Genomic DNA, 13,423 nt, shown 5'->3' on the forward strand with positions numbered 1-13,423 from the left:
CAAGGCTGAAGGAGGCCACTGGAGCCTATTATTCAACAGAAATTTGTTATCGGATCGTAGAGCTTTATTCAATCTTGTAATGGTATCGCCCTGCTCCTGGCAGAATTTATCTGTAATAAGGTTGCTTCTATGTTTTCCACCTTTAATAATTCTGACACATGGTAATAATATACACACTTCAGCCTTTGGAGAGCACTCGATTTTTGGCACTATTAAAAGTCATTAAGTGGGGTTCTCCCTCTGATCTTATTCTAACAGATTAGCTAAACATAACGAGTGATACACACTACCATCCTCATCGATCTGCCGAACACCTCTTTAGATTATGGCATGGTCTCAATGATTTGGTATTACCGTGACAATTATTGTCCCATTTCTCTGCTCCCTCTCTATGCTAAGATTCTTGAGTAACACATTACTGTCCAGCTGTGTCAATCAATCAATCAGCACATTTATATAGCGCACTACTCACCCGGAGGGTCTCAAGGCGCTTGGGAGGGGGGGTCCGCTACTGCTCGAACAGCCAGGTCTTGAGCTGCTTCTGAAGGCGAGGTGGTCTTGGGTCAAGCGGAGGTGGGTCGGGAGGGTGTTCCAAGTCTTGGCGGCCAGGTAGGAGAAGGATCTTCCTCCTGTGGTGGCTCTTCGGATGCGAGGGACGGCGGCGAGGGCGTTGCTGGTTGATCGGAGCTGACGAGTGGGGGTGTAGAAGTTGAGGCGGCTGTTGAGGTATCTTGGGCCTTGGTTGTGTAGGGCTTTGTGTGCGTGGGTGAGGAGGCGGAAGGTGATACTCTTGTTGACCGGGAGCCAGTGCAGGTCTCTCAGGTGTCCGGCGATGTGGCCGTGTCGGGGGACGTCAAGGATGAGTCTTGCTGAGGTGTTCTGGATCCGCTGGAGTCTCTTCTGGAGCTTGGCGGTGGTTCCGGCATAGAGGGCGTTGCCGTAGTCCAGTCGGCTGGTGACGAGGGCCTCGGTGACCGTCTTCCTGGTCTCGGTGGGGATCCAGCGGAAGATCTTACGTAGCATGCGCAGGATGTTGAAGCAGGACGAGGAGACGGCGTTGACTTGTCTGGTCATGGAGAGGGAGGAGTCCAAGATGAAGCCCAGGTTGCGTGCGTGGTCCGTTGGTTTGGGTGTGCTGCCCAGGGCGGGGGGCCACCAGGAGTCGTCCCAGGCAGAGGGCGAGGATCCCAGGAGGAGGACTTCCGTCTTATCTGAGTTCAGTTTCAGGCGGCTGTTCATCATCCACTCGGCTACGTCTTTCATCCCTTTGTGTAGGTTGGTTCTGGTGGTGGCGGGGTCGTTGGTGAGGGAGAGGATCAGCTGGGTGTCGTCGGCGTAGGAGATGATGTTGAGGTTGTGTTAGCGTGCGATGGCCGCAAGGGGGCTCATGTAGACATTGAAGAGGGTGGGGCTGAGCGAGGAGCCCTGAGGAACGCCGCAGATGACTTCGGTGGCTCCTGATCTGAATGGTGGTAGGCGGACTCTCTGTGTTCTTCCGGCGAGGAAGGAGATGATCCATTCTAGTGCCTTCTCCTGGATTCCAACGTTGCTGAGCCGCTGCACTAGGGTGCAGTGGCAGACAGTGTCGAACGCCGCGGAGAGGTCCAGGAGGATGAGGGCCGCTGTTTCTCCGTTGTCGAGCAGGGCTCGGATGTCGTCGGTGGCTGCGATGAGGGCGTTCTCGGTGCTGTGGTTGGCCCGGAAGCCAGACTGCGAGAGGTCGAGGGATCCGTTAGTCTCGAGGAAGGTGGCCAGCTGCTTGTTGACGGTCTTCTCGATGACTTTGGCCAGGAACGGGAGGAGCGAGATGGGGCGGTAGTTTTTGAGTTCGGTGGGGTCTGCTGATGGTTTCTTCAGTAGAGCGCTGAGTTCGGCGTGCTTCCAGCTCTCCGGGAAGGTGGCTGTGTCAAAGGAGGTGTTGACGATGTCTCGCAGATGGGGTGCGATGATGGAGTCGGCCTTGTTGAAGACGTGGTGAGGGCAGGGGTCGGTTGGGGATCCGGAGTGGATGGAGTTCATCGTCCTGATGGTGTCTTCGGTGGTGATCGGGGTCCAGGCGCGGATGGTGGTGGTGGGGGGCATCGGTGCTGTTGTGGGGTGCGCCGGTTGTGTGCTGAAGCTGTTGTGTATGTCTGCGATCTTGTTGTGGAAGTAGGAGGCGAGGGAGTTGCAGAGGTCTTGCGATGGGGTGATGTAGTTGTTTCCGGCGCTGGGGTTGGAGAGCTCTTTGACGATGGTGAAGAGTTCCTTGCTGTTGTGTGCGTTGTTGTCCAGTCGTACCTTGAAAGCAGTTCTCTTGGTGGCGTGGATCAGTTGGTGGTGTTTTCGGGTGGCGAGCTTGAGGGCGGTCATGTTGTCTGGTGTCGGGTCTCTGCGCCAAGCTTTCTCGAGGGCTCGGTAGTTCTTCTTGGAGCTCTTGAGTTCGTCAGTGAACCAGGGTGCTCTCTTGCTGCCGGGTCTGCTAGGCGGGGTCCTCAGTGGGGCGAGGACGTTTGCGCAATTGCTGATCCACTTCGTGAGGTTGTTGGCGGCCAGGCTGGGGTTCGCTGAGCTGGTGGGTGGGTCCTGGCTCAGGGATGCGGTGAGCTGGTCGGCTGTGATCTTGTTCCAGCTTCTGCGTGCAACCTGTTGCTGGTGGTGGTGGGTCGTGGTTCTTCTGAAGCCAAAGTGGACGCAGCTGTGGTCCGTCCAGTGGAGTCCGGTGGCGTGGCTGAAGACGATGTCCTTGCTGGAAGAGAAGACGGCGTCGAGTGTGTGTCCGGCGTAGTGGGTGGGGGTGGTCACCAGCTGCTTTAGACCGAGGTTGGCGAGGTTGTCCAGCAGGGTTGTGGTGTTGCGGTCGTTGTTGTTCTCCAGGTGGAAGTTGAGGTCCCCGAGGAGGATGTAGTCATCAGAGGGCAGGGCGTGCGGGCTGATGAAGTCGGCGATGTCTTCACTGAATTGTGTGCGTGGTCCCGGGGGTCTGTAGATGAGGGTCTGAATTCTAGGCATCTAGTAATGTGTTGTATTCTTCTCAGTTTGGCTTTCAACGAGATAAAAGCACTAAAACAAGACTGTTAGGTGTTACTGAATAACTTAGGCAGGAGCTGGACAGAGTAAGAACTGTGGTTCATACTGGATTTAAGTTCTGCATTTGACATAATCTCCCATAGGGTTCTCCTCAAGAGATTAGTGGATACTGGAGTCAAGGAATTTCTATCTCCGGGTTGCATTCATTCTTGGAAGAGCACTCTTTTCAAGTTATTGCTAAACCCTATGAATCTTTTGTGCAGAGGTTACCCCATGTCTGCCAGTTGGTGGATATAGTGGAAAATGATGGCCTGTCTCTCCAGTCCTATGCGGATGACACACAAATTGTAATTTCATTTTCCGCGATGGACAACATCACCTCACCCAACATGGTCTGCTGTCTTAAGGAAGTAGCTAACTAGATGAGGCATGACTCATAAATTAAATGGAAGCAAGACAGAACTGCTATTACTGGGTAACTAGGCCCATTTGTTAGGACTTTATTGGAGGCCAGAGAAATTAGATACTTGTCCTACCCCTTGGCAGGCAATTAAGTATCTGGGTTTCTAGCTGGATGATAGACTGACTAAAGAACATCAAATTACTAAGTTGGCTGTATGCAGTTTTGGCTTGCTCAGATTCTTAAGAAACGTGCTTTGGCTTCTACCTTCTGAGACCCCAAACATTATTGTTCAGAGTCGAATAACTTCCAGATTGAATTATGGCAATATACTATATGTGTGTGTTACTAATTTGGAGGTAAAGTGGCTGCAAATTGTTCAGAATGCTGCTGCCCACTCACTCTGCCATATTCCTCTTAGCGCTTCAGTCTCTCAACAGCTTCACGTATTGCATTGGCTTCTGATAGCAAAATAAATAAAGTATAGGTCGTTATGCTATGTGTATAAAAACCAATGCACCCGGCGGTCCTCTAAGCATTTTTCCTTTGATACATCCCTAAATTCCCAAGCAACATGCTTCGGTTGAGTGAATACAATCTGGCTGCTATACCTAAGGTAAGATTGGCTAGACAGGGAGGGTCCCCTTTATTTTCTGGGTCCTAAGCTGTGGAATTCCTTGCTCTCACACTCCACCTTTGGAACTTCTATGCTATGTTCCAGAAAACACTAAAGACCTGGGGGCATATTACCAAGCAATAGCGATAATTATGGCTATTGCTTGGTTAGAGACAAAAATTTACCGCTGAGCTGCGGCGATTTTTATCGCAGATAAACCTTGGTATCACCAAGGTTTATCGCAAATGCGATAAAAAACGGCCGCAATGCATGAATATCGCTGAAATGTCAGCGATATTCATGCATTACCGAGCTAATGCTCTTAGCCATGTTATCCACCTCCCATTGGATAACATGGCTAAGAACTGCTCAGGGCAGGTGTTAGCTTTTGGAGATATTCACGCTTAGCGCGAATATCTCCAAAAGTTGGTAATAGGAGATAGCAATGTTAGCGACTGTTTCTAGTCGCTAACATCTTGGCACGCCCACTTTGCATGTCATTAGTGATAAATATCACTGACATGCAAAGTGGGGCCCAAGATGGTCGCTATCTCCTACTAGCTGTCACTAACTGGTGTTAGCGACAGCTAGGTAATAGGGAGATAATTTTATCTCCGCTTTCTTGGCTTTTAAAGCCAAAAAAGCGGAGATAAACCCCCTTGATAATATGCCCCTAGTCCTGCTAGTTTTTTCGATCTTGCTCTGTTTCTATTCTGCTGCCACTGTGAAACCCTGTTGGGTTAGCTATATGTTTTACAAATCTGAATTGAGATGGAGTGCATGGTGAGTGTAGAAACAGTCCCACATACTTATTCATGTAACAATATTCAAGAAGGTTTAGCCAAGAATTCTGTACACAACATTTTAAATAACTAACAGAATTTCAATATATAAATATATTTATACTAGGAACGGGAGTAAAGCAATTGGAATGTGTGCAAAACACAATACTACACTGTGAGAAATTAGGATACTGATTGGGGGGGGCGTGAAATCCTACTCAAGCAGCAACCATAATCCTTGTCAGAGTGAAGTGACAAGAAAACCCTAAATTAACCTGTGCGCAAACCTCTGATAGCTTGGTACAAAAGCAGTCAGGCTTAACATAGAGGTAATGTACAAAGCATCTATGCAGCACTTCAAGCAGTAATAAAGTGAAACACAACATAAGAAAAATCCCACACGAATTTAGAAAAAAGTTGTAAAATGTAATAAATAATTTAAGGCCAGAATGACAAAAGTCCAATAAGTAGTACCGGAAATATGCACTTTTAAAGATTTAAGTGAAAATAGCGCCAAAAAGCACAAAGCACCAACGTTGGTTATCTGCTTGTACAAAGTCACTAGTTCAAGATGGAGGGTGGGCCTGCTACAACTACCGAGTTAGGCCCACTGAACAAGAGTACCTTAAATCCTAGTTATGAAGCGTTGCGAGAACCTATGTCGAGGACGCGTTGTGCAGCCAGGGCGATGTGAGGTCCTGGTGGGGAGATGCGTTGTGCAGAGTTGGATCCAGAAGGCTGTGAGGCTATGATATGAGGTCCTTCATCGTCGTCAAGGATGCTGCTGAAGAGGGGTTTGTGATGCACATTGCATTGAGAATGTGTTGAGTAGCGGCCGTTCTGAGGAATCTGCTGGGCTTGCGATGCGGAGGTCTGTGACATCGTCAAGGATGACATCAACAAGGGGCTTGCAATGCAAAGACTTGCATCAGTGATGCATCCCACATTGGTTCTGATGCAGATTTTGGTGAGGCAATGCGTTGGTTCTGCTGGCATCATAGCCACCAGGGCACCTTCAGGGTCACTTCTGGAGGATTCCATCCCTCAGATGTGCTTGGAATTTCCTGGCTCCCTGCCCTGGCCCCTGATTGTCTAGGGCCACAATAGAGTAGTGTCAGGGGTTTGTGAGAGTGCTCAGGCAGGGCAGTGTGGTATGTGACAGCTCCTCTTCCTTGTTAACTCACAGTGGCTCATCCTACCATTCAATCTATCAATCAGAGGTTTGTAAAATGCGCTACTCACCCGTAAGGGTCTTAAGGAGCTGGGGAGGGGGCAGCCCCGGATCAGTCGAAGAAATAGGTCTTGATGTCCTTCCTGAACGCGTGCAGGGTCGGGGAGCATCTGATGTTCACCGGGAGTTTGTTCCAGGTCTTGGCCGCGATGTAGGAGAAGGCACTACCACCTGTTCTGTTCCTGCAGATGTGGGAGACCTCTGCCTGGGCGAGGTCGGCAGAACGGAGGTTCCTCTTGGGTACGTGGAAGGATACTCTCTTGTTGAGGTAATTACTGCGTGGTTAACATTCCGAACGCAAACATTGTAATCGGGTAGTCGGAATGTAAACCGACCAAGTCGGTCGGAAGGGCTCCGACGCAGTTGAGGAGATTCCAACTGTCGGTAGGATGCTTTCCGCCTGACATCATAATGAGCACCTTAGTGTAATAAGGTAACCTAATGCTATGGGAGAAGTAGGCCTTGCTGTAGAGAAAAACAAAATTAAGAGTTTTCACTAACAGGACATGTAAAATTTTAAAGTATATGTTCAACTTATTAAATTAAGGAAGTGAACCTCAAACAGAACATGGGTGCGCAAAAGGATCGTAGAGGACCATTATTGAAGACCCTCATCTACTTATTCAGGCAAAGAGCAGTATATTATCTCCATTGGGGTGATGCCTTAGGTAGCATCATTATAGGGTCTCTTTCCCTTCAGCGTCCTGTTCTCCAGGTGAAAAGCCATCCTCCTTCCTGGTCAACTGTCTATGTGGTGATGTGTGAGTGAATTAAAAAAATCACCAATCTCAGTGAGCTATTTTGATTAGAAATAGAATAAAAAAATAGAAATAGAATTAAAAAAAAGGGAACCGAAATATAGTTAAAAAAGAGATGTTTTTAAGGAGAATTACTAATCCTTCACACCTGGTTTATAAGGTCAGGTCATCATGTTTCAGCCTTAAGTAGTCAAAGCATGCCACGCCGAGAACGGGACACTCAAGAGAAAGAGACTTATTAAGAGAACTCTACGATCCTTTTGAGCACCCAATCCGCTATTTAAAGTTCACTTTCTTTGATTATTTATGTGGATGTTGGAGGTTGAGTGAACCCATCACCCCTACCTCTATCTCCCCCTTTTGATTTATTGCAACGTTTTAAATACACTGTTCCCTGCTCTCTAAGCTGTTCAGGGCCTACTCAGAGATGTTTTGGGAAAAGCAAAAGGTTTATTTTGCAAGGTTAAAATGGCAGTACAAAACTGCACACACAAGCTTCAATAGTAGGCCTGAGACATGTTTGCAGGGCTACTTAAGTGGGTGGCAGAGTAAGTGATGAAGGCCCACCAGTAGCATTTAATTTACAGGTCCTGGGTACATGTAGCATCTGTTTCCAAGGGACTTACAAGTAAATTAAATATGGCAGTTGGATGTAAACCAAATCTGTAGTGGATGTAAACCAAATCTATAGTGTTTAAGGGAGCGAGCACAAGCATTTTAGCACTGATTAGCAGAGGTGCAGTGCACATAGTCTAAAGTCTGCAAAAACAAGATTAGCAAAAATAGGAGGGATAAAGGTAAAATGTTTGTGGGAAGACCACCCTAAGGCTGTCAGGTCTAACATACACACTGCTGAACATAATATGAAATGCAACACAAGATAGTAAAATGAACCAATGGACCCACTAGGATAGTGACAATTTCTACTGGGTTCACAAGCACAATCAGAGCAGATGTGAATCCAGGGCCAGTGGCTGAATACAATAAGTTCATGAACAATTTTAATGAGCACCAGACTCAGAATGTACCAAGGATACCAAGGGGTCACAAAGCTTACAGGGTCAGGCAAGCCTATAGGGTATTCAGGCAGTGCCCGAAGGGCTGGCCTGAAAGGTGTTTCTTTGGCTGTTCGCAGGTCTGTCTTATGGCCTTCTGGGCCAGTTTTTATTGATGATTTCCCTGATATTACCACAAACATTGCCTGCAGCAAGTTCATATCCATACAGTCTTCCTTATCAGTAAACCACTTATACACTGTGTCTTTACAATTTGAAAACTGCCTGAACTTGAAAATATGGGTGACATTTGTAGCTATCTGATTCACTAATGGGAGGCACTTTTATTTTGCTATGCAGTCCTATTTTGTGACCAAGTTTGCAAAGCTTCTTGAACATGGAAAATGTTACTCAAAATAGAGGCTAGACATATTTTCAAACAAATTGATTGCTTTGTATCTCTTAGTTATATGAAACAGTTTAAAAAACAGTTTAAATAGAGCAGCATAATCATGACATGAGCTAATGTAGGTGTGCATTTTTGCCGATGTAACAATCTGCAGATCAGGTTCAAATTCAAATACATTTGTTAACTGTGTGAAACACCTTGCCCTACACCCCCACTCATTATGTGAATGTTCTGATCCCCCGTCCAGTCTGCAATGAGAACAACTCCTGCCCTCTTCAGGAGTACATTTAAGAACCTTTCCAAGGTTTAAATATGTCAGACATAAGTTGGTGAATGTCCACAAATATATATGTGTGAGGCATGCCTCTCCCTACCCACCACACTGCTCCTGTGACTATTACTCCTCACTTGTAAATATTTGCTTGAAAAAATCATTTTGAGAATGAAAAAACATTTTTGCCAATTTAGAAGGTAGTTTTGGACATGTAATCAAAAGTCTCTAGGGAGCAGATTTACAAGCCCCTTGCGCCATGTTTACACCGCTGTTGCGTCACGCAAGGCGGCGTAAACGTGGCGCATCCCTACGAGGTATTTACAACGTGACGCATCTATGGAGATGCGTCACGGTGTAAGGCCCTGCGCCACATGAAACCTGCGTCAGGTTTCATGTAGGCATTCCGGTGCGGGGGGGGGGGCGTTCCGTCGCAGGAACGCCCCTGAAAAGTGACTCAGTGAAATCTACAAGATTTCACTGAGTCACTTTCCCAACGCTGATGCGTCAAAACCCTGCGCCTGCTTGAAGCAGGCGTAAGGCTTGACGCACCACGTTAAAGATAGGGCAAGTTGGAAAAGTGCTGGAGTTGCGTGCCGCACGCAACACAACTTCAGCTCTGCGCCAACTTTACGCCCAAGATGCGACACGCATCTGTTCATTCCTGCGCCATGGTGCGCCGCATTGTAAATGCGGCGCATCATGGGTGGCGCAAGGATGAACTTGCGTGCCGTATCTTTCCTGGTGCATCTCTGCCGATTTGCAGAGATGCGTCAGGCAACGTGAATCTGCCTCTTTATGTTTGTGATCCATAGTTACACACTCAAATGGCTTTATGATCAAACAAGGAAATTGTGAATGAGTACACCAAATGTTGTGGGATGAATATCTGATACAATGACAATACTCTTCATGAAGACTTTTTCATTCAATAAAGTGCTCAGGAAGATATATTTTGAACCTTGTCCTACACCCACCTCACCTATGTATTGAACTGTCTAAATCCCCACTCCGTATGTGCCTGAGACTTGTCTTATGATCTTATTGCGACCCTTTTGAAGTAATAAGGGTAGTATTCATATGGCCATTATGAGATGTATGAATTGTTTTGAAATGTCTACCCAGGCAAAAGAAAATGTACCTTAGTGAGCATTTCCAGAAGACATTACTGTGCCTAAACTTATGCCTGGAGCTTGTAGGGAGCATATTTGCAAGGGCCTAATGCCACAGGAACATAGGGCCCGATTCACAAAAGTAATCTGAGACAAAATCCTGACTTTACGACTTTCGGTATTCACAGGGCATTTAGGAGTAGTAAAATTAGGATTTTGTCTTAAGTTTGTCTTAAGATAAACTTAAGTTAAACTTAAGTAAGGATTTTGTCTTAAGACTAAAACTTAAGACAAACTTCAGACAAAATCCTAACTTAAGTTTAACTTAAGACCAAAATTTACGACAAACTTAAGACAAAATCTTAACTTAAACTTAAGTTTAACTTAAGTTCAACTTAAGTTAGGATGTTGTCTTAAGACTAAAACTTAAGACAAAGTCCTAAGTTAAACTTAAATTAAACTTAAGTTAGGATTTTGTCTTAAGACCAAAACTTAAGACAAACGTAAGACAAAATCCTAACTTTACTACTCCTAAATGCCCTTTGTAAATACCGAAATTCATAAAGTTAGGATTTTGTCTCAGATTACTTTTGTGAATTGGGCCCATCACTTTTTATGAAATTAAGGTTTAAAAAGAATTGTATATCTGGACTGTTGGGTCCGCAATATGTTTGAGAGACTCGTGCAGCAGCTCCAGTTTAAAAGTGTAGCATTCTAATTGGCCCAGGGAATTTTCTTTCCCTGAGGGCCGTCTTGCTACCACAGGAGTCAGACTCTGATTGGCTGCCCTGCTGGAGAGAGCCCACCGATTAGCTACTAGCAACATGTCAAAAATATTGCTGGCAACCATGATAGTACTTGGGGACTTAGAACTGTGTCCTGAAATTAAAAAAGAAAAATAGTATAAGGGTCGGATACCCTGACCCGAAGTCCCCATGGGGGGGGGCCCAGAGGGACCCCCTGTGGCCCAAAAAAAACATCAGCAAAAAATGCTGTGATCCCATACGACTCCCACAGGATACAAAACAAATAGCAGCAGGGTTGTGTTTAATGTGTTTATGCCCTGGGGATCCCACTCTCAGGCTATATTTATTAAGTTCAGAGGGCCTACTTGCCCCTCCTCCCGAGCCTCCAGCGGCTCTAAAGAGCCCACTAATGGGGGTGACATTTCTTTGTATGGGAAGGGAGCTACACAGACCACCTCCACAAGCCTCTGAGGCCTCGGGGAGCCCACCAAAAGGAGAGGGGGGCTGTGTGGCCCACTCTCTGAGCCTTTGGAGGCCCCGGGGAGCCCATCACCGGGGTCAAAATGACTCCATATGGGGATGGGGGCCTCACTGGCATGAGTAGGGAAGCCTGCGTTTGCTCTTTCTTGGCATGAACATTTTTTAATGTACCTGCAAAGTGGGAGCAATCACCAAGTCTGCTCCATGGGGACCGGAGCTTTGAAAATGCTCCACTGTGCTGGGAGCAGACTTGTGATCAAAATATTGCCACTCCCGGAGGGAACAGTATTATGAGTTTTTCCCTGCATTTGGGAGCAATGCTGGCTCCTGCTGTATGACGGGAGCTGGCTGGGGCCATAAGGGCCTTGGGGCTCCCCATTGGGACCCTAATTAAAAGTATGGTGGGTGCCCTTGGTAGGCACCAGGACACCCTCGTTTTAGAATTGTGGATCCCAGGAAATGAGATCCTTGGGCCAAGAAAAGCTCAGGCGATGTGACCCCCCCCATAAAATATTACATGGCCCTGGAGGATAGGGTCTCCAGTGCCTACAGAATCTCTGGGGGGACACTGTGGCCCCCCTTCCCTTTTTGGATAAATGCCCGGCCCTGGGTGATGGGTTCCCTAGGGCCTAAAGAGGCTTGGGAAACGGGTCGATCTCCCATTTATTTGAATAAGTGGCCCCGTGAATGGCGTCCCCGCAGAGGATAATGACTTGGTGACAGGGCCGTGCTGCCCCCTCCCCATAAATTTAAAAAAGGTCCTGGTGTATGGGGTCCTTATGGCCAGGCACCCCAGCCGCGCACCATCAAAGGCTGTGTGCAATGCGGGTTTGCATATATGTATGGTAATTAAATATGACTACAGCTCCCCTCCCTGAGCTTCTTCTCGCCGCAGAGACCCCATCCCCCAGGGCCTCTATTCAATATAGAGGGTGCCCCGTTGCCCATTCGAGGCACCCACAAACATGTTGGGGCTGCTGAGGGAACCGCAGGGCCCCCGCAGCCCAAGCTGGCTCCCTGCATTGTGGTTGAGTAGGCATTGCTCTCTCCCTCAGGGAATGACAATTTATGTTGCTTCTTCAGGCGGGAGCAATCTCTTGCTTTTTTTTGCCTGCCCGCATCAGTATAGGCAAGGAAACAGATCAAAAGTCATCCTTCAGCCATTTTTAATGCTCCCTCCCGCTGGGAGAAGACTGTGTGTTTGCGCCTCATGGTGTGTCCGGAGGTAGGATCCCTTGGACACAGTATGTGGGGCACCCTCTCCTAATTTATTAGATTGGGCCCCATGGGATGGGGTCCATAGGACTGAAAGCAGCCTTGGGAGGGGAGCTCTGTCCCTTCCTCCCATAAAAAAGTGTTCCAGTCCCCGGGGATGGGGTACCTGGGGTAACAAAATGTCCTGGGGAGGGGGGCTGCGCATCTCCCACCCCTTCTGTACCATGGCCCCGGGTGGGCTCCAATGGACCAATATTGGCTTGGGGTGGGGGTGCTGAACGTCCCTTTGGCTTCAGTCTGACGTCTTAAGCCGATGACACCCAGATTGTGTTGGCTGCATATAAAAATCAGGCTTCTCCTATTCAGCAATTTCAGAACTGTATGTGCACTATAAACAGATGGATGAGTACACACTGTCTTTAACTCAACTCTGAAAAAACAGAGGTCCTGATCTTTGGTAATCTGCAGCCGAACTGGGGCAATCTGTTGTGGCCGGCAGAGATGGGAGAACCACCAAAACCAGCGGTTAAGGCTAAGAACCTGGGAGTGTGATTCGACAAAAAACTCTTGCTCTCTCAGCATACAAATGCAACTGTCTCCGCCTCCCACCTCCTTATTAAGAAAGTAAGGAAGATTCTTCCTTATATTCCTGTGGACACCAGAAAAACTGTGGTAACTTTGCTGATTCCGTCTAAACTGGATTACTGTAATGGGCTTTACCTGAACATACAGAAGCAGTGCTTAAAAAAGCTTCAGATTGTATAAAATACAGCAGCACGGTTACCGATCAACACCCTTAGGTGCAAATCTGTGTCTAAAGAGATTCGTAGCCTGCATTGGCTTCCTGTAGCACAACGCATTAAATTCAAGGCTCTGTGTCTGCCTATAAAGCACTGGACCACACAGGTCCTGTCTTCCTACAAAAACTTTTTGCTTGGTATGAACCAACCAGACATCTATGCTCTACAGGGGCCAAACTCCTGACAGTTCCCACAATTTGAACATCATACTGGGGTGGCCACAGTTTTCTTTATGGCACCTCAAAACTCTTCTGAGCGACCCCAGAAAAGTTAGCTCCCTCTCCACCTTTAGGAAAGGACTAAAAACTTGATTGTTCCAGAACTAGACACCAGTGCGGACTTACTGTGTCCTCAGCGCCAAGACACCTCCGGGTATTCGATCGCTTTATAAATCCCATTAACATTAACATTAACTAAACAATGCAGTCATGGTGGTGGGTGCCCGGACTGTATAATTAAAGAATGAGTCCCATGACAAAGTTTTTTGTTATTGATCCTAAGACATCCCGGCCGGATTGCGGCATACATTGCTGATTTTTTTGTATTTTAGCCACAATGGGTTCCCTTTGGGCCCCCATGGGGCCTAGTGGGGGAGGCTA

Source organism: Lissotriton helveticus, chromosome 6 (genome assembly GCF_964261635.1).
Source record: "Lissotriton helveticus chromosome 6, aLisHel1.1, whole genome shotgun sequence".
Classification (NCBI taxonomy): Eukaryota; Metazoa; Chordata; class Amphibia; order Caudata; family Salamandridae; genus Lissotriton; species Lissotriton helveticus.